Source organism: Conger conger, chromosome 9 (assembly GCF_963514075.1).
Source record: "Conger conger chromosome 9, fConCon1.1, whole genome shotgun sequence".
In the NCBI taxonomy this organism is placed as follows: Eukaryota; Metazoa; Chordata; class Actinopteri; order Anguilliformes; family Congridae; genus Conger; species Conger conger.
The window spans coordinates 56,792,278-56,799,641 of NC_083768.1; positions in this window are offsets into that span (position 1 = coordinate 56,792,278).

Here is a 7,364-nt window from a genome sequence, read left to right on the forward strand (position 1 = left end):
CTCCTCATGTCACACTCAAGATCAATCCAGGATACCAGTCGAAGGATTTGGGTCCAATGACCAAAAGAGCAGAGACTACAGAATTCCTGAAAACAGACAATCTGAGAATCTGGCTGTCCAAAGATGGAAGCATGATAAAAAATATACACGGACACAGAAATGACAGGAACACCAAAAGAAGTGCAAGTCAAAAATCAGGAAAACAGAGAAAGTAAAGACTATTACAATGCCAAGCTGCAGAAAGTGATGAACTTAAGTGCAGGAAAGACAAAGGCAGAGGATAGGGACCTATCCTCAGTACCAGAAGTGCTCTGGTCACAGCATGACACTGATGTAGGAAGGGTAAAGTCAGCTAACCCAATTGTAGTGAAATTAAGAAAGGGCTGCAAAGGGGCTTGGTGACCGCAGTATCCATGGAAAAAGGAGGCAGTTGAGGGAATAAGACCGACAATTGAGGGACTGTTGGAGGCAGGGGTATTAAGAGAAACAAAGAGCAATTGTAATACTCCATTGTTGCCGGTGTTAAAAGCAGATAAAACAAAATGGAGATTGGTACATGATTTGAGGGCAGTCAATGAAGTAGTGGAGGATTTTGGGGTGCCTGACCCCCATACGTTATTGACAAATATACCAGCCCAAGCAGAATATTTCTCTGTGATTGACTTGTGCTCAGCCTTTTTCAGTGTACACCTGGACCCCAAGAGTCAGGAACTATTTGCATTCCAGTATGGAGGTAAGCAATACACTTACACTAGAATGCCACAGGGATTTAAACACCCACCACATGTGTTTAATCAGGTGTTAAAAGATGATTTGGACGGCTTAGAAGCTGAAAGTACAATCTTACAATATGTAGATGATTTGCTAGTATGTTCTGAAACCAAAGAACAATGTGAGAGGGACACAATTAAGTTCAAACAAAAATTGCAAAATTGTCAACCAAAAGTAGAGTATCTGGGTAGGGAGATCGAGAAAGGTAAAAAGGGAATAGCGAAACACCAAAGAGAAGCAATAGTCAAAGGGCCCAAACCACAAACAGTAGGGCAGATGATGACCTTCTTAGGAATGACGGGCTTTAGCTCAGATTGGATAGAGAGCTACGCAGAAAAAATAGCGCCACTCTGAAAAATAATGAAAGAAGCAGGGCACACAGAGTTGAAAAATGTTTTAAAATGGGATGAAGATGCTACAGTGGCGTTTGAAGGGATAAAAAAGGAGCTGGTGATGGCACCGACCCTAGCTCTATCAAATTATGAGAAAGAGTTCCATTTGTATGTGTCAAATAGGGAAAATGGATTTGCAGCAGTGATATTGTTACAGGAAACATGTAAGTGGAGAAAGAAGCAGCCAATTTCTTATTATAGCACTAAATTGGACGACGTGGCACAAGGGTACCCACCATGCTACCAGGGGTTGGCAGCAGCGTACTATGCATATGAAAAGGCAGCTACAATAACTATGGGTTATCCTGTAACAATATACACACATCACAAGATAAGTGAACTAATTGAGCAGGGAATGTTTGTATTGACACCAGCAAGAATAAGCAATTATCGACTGTTGTTGACGTACCCAGACATGACCATAAAGGAATGTGCTACAAACAATAGAGCAGATTCCATGCCACTCCCACATGAGGGAGAGCCCCATGATTGTGTTGCTGAGTCAAAAGCGTTCTCCAAATAGAAAAGACTTGAAGTCTGAACCATGGAAACGAGTGACAAAAGAACTCTGTTTGTGGATGGATCATGCTATAGGGATCAAAGAGGCAATCATGCAGGGTATGCAGTGGTAGAAAAAGTTGGCAACAGAATTATACCTTTGTTGGCAAATAGGTGTGAACAGCCATGTTCAGCACAGCTGGCAGAATTGAAAGCACTAACACAGGCATGTGAGGCAGCAGAAGGCCAGCAGGTAGACATATATACTGATTCAGCGCATGGAGTGTGTCATTTGTTTGGAGCAGTAAGGAAGCAGAGAGGATTTAAGAAAAGCAATGGAGAGCCAATTCAACATAAAGAGCAGATATTGGATTTAATAATGGCAATGCTAAAACCAAAGTCATTGGCTATTATTACGTGTCAGGCACACAAAAAGGGAAATGACATGGTAACTGAGGGAAACAAAGCAGCAGATGAGCTTAACAGGCCTCTCTTAATCACTCACTCACTCACTCACCATCTGATGCACACAATTTCTCACACACACACACACACACACACACACACACGAGGAAAAGGGAAGTGAATGGAGAATGTTCACTTGGTCTCCTGTTGTGACTATAAAAGAGACACACGAGCGTGCTTCTTCATCTTGGGAATGTAGACAAACTGACGCACACAGGTGAGAATGTGGCTTTGCACAATTTCTCTTCATTCTGAATGCATTAGGTAGCTACCAGATCGATGTTACTGATCGGTTGCTTCACATTATCAAGAGAAGTTTAGTTAAAAACAAAACTTATTCATATTCACAGTTGTGAATCTCTATTTTGCCTACCCTTGTAGCTAGCTGGTTTTGCAAGTCAAGTTTTTTTTAATCTCCTCAGCACTGAACCCATGTTTTGTACGCAGGTTTCCCAGAGGCTCCAGAGCACTTTCCTCTGCCTCCTTGGATTCCTTCCTTTTTCCAGACAGACAGACGGCGAGTGTCTGAGAGATTTCTGCGTTCAGTGTACATCAGTCGGGTTTATATTGTCAAAATAACTGAATATCGCTCAATTTATTTTTGGGGTCTACAGATGGTCTTCATGCCCCCATCATGTGCATCTACGTGGGTTTACTGGTTGGCAAACGCAATGTGAGCTCAGAGAATTGGAATATAGGAGGACCTGACTACACCACTAAAGGCACACAGGAGGGAACGATGCCCAACCTTGAGCGTGACGTGCAGGGTGCAGAGGCAGTGAAGATCAAGCGGACCGGGAGGTCTCACTGTCTGCTGAAGGCATTGAGGGTGAGAGAGAGAAGTAAAAGTATGGAGAGATGCATTAGCATGTAGCTGATGAAGCAAAAGGAACTTGTGGAGGACTGTGTCATGTGATCTGTTATACTCTGTAAAGTGTCTTCTGTGGAAAAAATACCATAGTAAAGGAATATTGTAAATCACGCTGTATCTTAACCTTCCTAATTTGTTAGAAAATCACACACCTTTTGTGTTGGTGGGTTGAATTTATTCCAATACTGTTTTTTACCTCATACTGTAATTAACTTATATCTATTCATAACCCTACAATCACTTCCTAAACCATGTGTCTTACAATATACCACTCATTTTTAAAAACTGTAAAAACTGTACAAAATTCCAATGATCAAATAGGCCCTGGTCCTTATCTTAGTTGTACAGGTAGCAGTTGAAATTGTACTTCCCTCTAGGGTCTTTCAGCGCACTTATGTATTTCTAACTGCAATAAAACAACTAAAAAGTGAAGCTATAGGTATCTTATGTGTGAATCTTGAGTGATCTAAACAAATGTTCCTATAGTATTTCACAATTACTTGAACCAATGAGTTTGGAAATGCTTCTTTGGTGTGTTGGGCTTATGCACGTACGGACAATTCCAAGTTGATTTTGGCTTTATAAAAGGAAATTGTGCACCGGTAGGTGTACGCAAGGTTTTATGAATCAGAATATTTTTTTAGCGTACACATACTTCCTCATTTCGACGTACGTCAATATATAGTATGGAGTTTTATGAATGAGGCCCCTGGGCTTAGGAGTTCAGTCCACAATTTTAAACAGCTGAACTCAAGCAGCCTGGTCTGGAGGCTCCAGGTGCAACAGAGGGACGGAACATTCTATCAAAACACCTTTGCAAGGGGGGGGGGGCTCAAGCTAGGTTCTGAAACAGGTGGTAGCTGGTTGACCAATTAGACCAGCTCTATACTCAATACGCAGTAAGAGCAGTCGTCTGGCAGTCGGAAACTGACCCGCAAAAGCCCCTTCAACCCTGGTTACCAGTTGAGGTGGAGTTACAGCAATACCTGTTGTGCAAGATCATCCCCTGGTCAGAGGCCCTGGTGACTAGGAATAGCAGTCAAGTGGGTGCCCGTAGTCATATATACACTCAATGAGCACTTTACTAGGTGTTTTTTAGACTTCTCCTGCTGTAGCCTATCCACTTAGATGCGTTGTGTGTTCAGAGATGCTCTATCTGCATACCACTGTTGTCATGTGTGGTTACTGCCACCTTCCTGTCAGCGTTGGCCAGTCTGGCCATTCTCCTCTGACGTCTCTCATTAACAATGTGTTTCTGTCAGCAAACTGTCTTTGCAAACTCTAGAGACTAGCGTGCGTGAAAATCCCAGAACAGCAGTTTCTGAGACAAACAACAACAACAGACAACAAACCCCGAAGAACAACAACACGCAGTGATTAAAATAGGGCCCAACTGAGGCACAAGTGAAGGGCAGCGCACCTGACCTCAGGTAGACGCTGGAGCCAGGTGCGGGTGTCGTTCCAGGATCAGGTGAAGCAGCGGAGTAAAACGATCTCTTCCCTGTCCACAACACCGACCACGTCACGGCGCCCGGTCACGACTCCTCGCCTCGTAGGTTTAACGGCTCCCCAAAACCCGGGCCGGCAAGGGGAGGAGGGCAGCGTGCAAGCTCCTCGTTCTCGCCCAAAGACGCGCGCGCTCCACCGCCATCTCTTACCCCCAAAACGCACTGCTTACACCTCGGAGAACACAGACGCCGAATCCAAACTTCCCCTTTTTTCTCCGGCTCTGAAGGTTTCTGAGTTCTCGGACCGGGAGTCCTGGGAGCGTTTGCATCGCCACGGCGACTCGGCCGTCGTGCCAAGGCCCAGTCCCGCCCGACTCACCTGCTGGGGGCCGGCGGGTCGGTCCGGTCGGGGTACGGGCCTGGTGTTCGAGCTCCTCTGCCGGGATGTGGTCAGCTGACCGAGCCTCAGTATCCACTGCTCCCTTCACGGGCGGGTGCACTGGTCGCTTCAGACTGACTAATGGGAGGAGTGACTCACGTTGTGTGTGTGTGTGTGTGTGTGTGTGTGTGTGTGTGCGTGCGTGCGTGTGTGTGGGTGGGTGCGACCTCGCCCTCCCCTGTCTGTTCCTGACAAGTTCTCCGGTTCCTGCTGGATACCTGCCTGCATGTCGGGGCTGCTCCCTGATTGGCTGGACACACCTGTGCAGTCTTGCTCGCTCACCACCACACCTGAGAGAGAGAGAGAGAGAGAGAGAGAGAGAGAGAGAGAGAGAGAGAGAGAGAGAGAGAGAGTGAAAGAGGGGGGGTAGGGTGCAGAAAAGGAAAAAGGGATAGAGGGAAAAGAGGAGAGGGGAGGGGAGAGAGAAGGGAAAAGGAGAGGGGGATAGAGGGAGGTTGGGGAGAGAGGAAAAGGGAGGGGAAGGGTGTGTTCTGCATTTGGCGTCCACATGGTCCTAAAGCCTGACCTGGGGCCTTGATTGACAGCAGGAACATGCATTCTTCTTCTGTAGTATTTTTTTTTCCTTTACTGTTGATACAGGTGCCATGACGTTGATTTAGGAGCTTACAGAAGTGTCCATCATGTGTCCCAAGGTTAGTAAATAGGCCATATGTTCTTTAATTCACAGGCAACGCTCCAAAGCTCTGCTCACAACACAGCACACAGAGTGCCAGTGATGAATTCTCTTTGCTGACCGAACACTGTCATTAGCATGACTAAAGATTAAATGTCAGGATAGACTGGGGTTAGACTGCCTTACCCCGTTCGAGTTCTAAAAGAGGCCGAATGTACCTGCCTTTGGGATAAATTATTTATTTTATTATTTTATCCCTATATTTTGTGTGGTGTATGTGAATTCCTTGGATCCAAACTGTTACATTTTTTTTATTTTTTATAAAACTGTCACTGTAAATGTTTTCTTGTAATCAGGGCTCCCCCGAAAAAGAGACCTTGGTCTCAGTGGGACATCTCAGCAATAAAGGTTTCTGTCCATCTTCTATCTAAAGACTCAGGATCTCCACCCTGGACTGCAGAAAGAAAGGGGTTAAAAAAGTGGGGCATGGGCCTGGAAGTCCACACAAGGGTGCTTCTGTACTGGGAGGAGTGGGAATTCTGAAATGGTCATTAGCATCCGGCATTCCGACAGTGGGAATTCTATACAGGGCAACGATGGGAGGTAGTCAATGAAGAATGATAAATTACACTTAGGCATTTGGAAGCAGACCTGGGTCAAATACGTCATTGTTTTGGATTCAAATACTTCTCGGTGCTTGGTTGATCTTGCCTGGCACAGCTGAGCCAACCAAGAGGTTGCTCCACAGGTTCCAATATGCCAGACCAGCTCAGTAAAGTACGGAATCCAAGTCAATGATGTATTTCACCCAGGTCGTTGCAGAAGTGACTTGCAGAGTGACTTACACTGAAAGCATCACATAGGAAGCAAGCTAAGCAAGGAACACAGAAAATGCGAGAAAAAATACGATTTATACATCCGTTCCCTAAAAATATGCACCGGATAGGAAAGTCGCAATGTGGAGTTAGGCTTGCATCTGCCAGATATCTAGATAGTACACAATTTATAGGGAACACCAATAGGTTGAGAAAGAACAACACATTGCATCTGCGTGCGTGCAGAGCCTGCCCCCTTGTGGCCACGTAGGAAAATAACCACTCGATCTATTTTGCGTAAAGCATGATTTCACCGTTTGGATTCACACAGAGCGGCAACGTTTTAGGTGTAAAAGGCAAATTAACAATGCAAAGGGACTACTGGAGATATGGGCCTACATTATGCCTCGATTATTTGATTTCAGAAATACTAAAATTAGTAAGTCGTAGGCTAATATGTAAAGCAAACAAGGACATAAAACAAACACATCACAAGCATACTGCAAATCAGGAACGACAAACATGTTCAAATACACTTTTTTTATTTTATAGAACTGTGCTTCTAAACATTTTTATTGGCCTTGCATTCCCATGTACAGGAACAACCAACACGTACAATTAAGAACGGATTCATTTTGATTGTCCTGGGTCACGTAAACCAAAAACTCAACTGGAGTCCCAGCTACCCTGTTCAATACACCTTACCGCCCTTCATTATGGGGGGGACCACTAATCCACGAAAACGACGGTGGGGATGGGGGGGTTGTGAACAACGTGCCAATATAATATCCGTGTTGTTGACAAAACACGAGAAACCTGACGTTTCCAAACCGTCGATATTTGCGACGAAGATTCCAGATTTTGTTTTTTGTAAACCCTATGCTGAGGATGTGAAGGAAGAATGTTTTCAGCTATCTGGCAACCCGACCTAAAAGCACGCTCGCTTGAACGTGCAGTAGGAGATTCAGACCGAGATTCAGATCAAAGGAGTTATCAAGCGGGGTGATGTCGTATTTGGAAGACGTGTACAC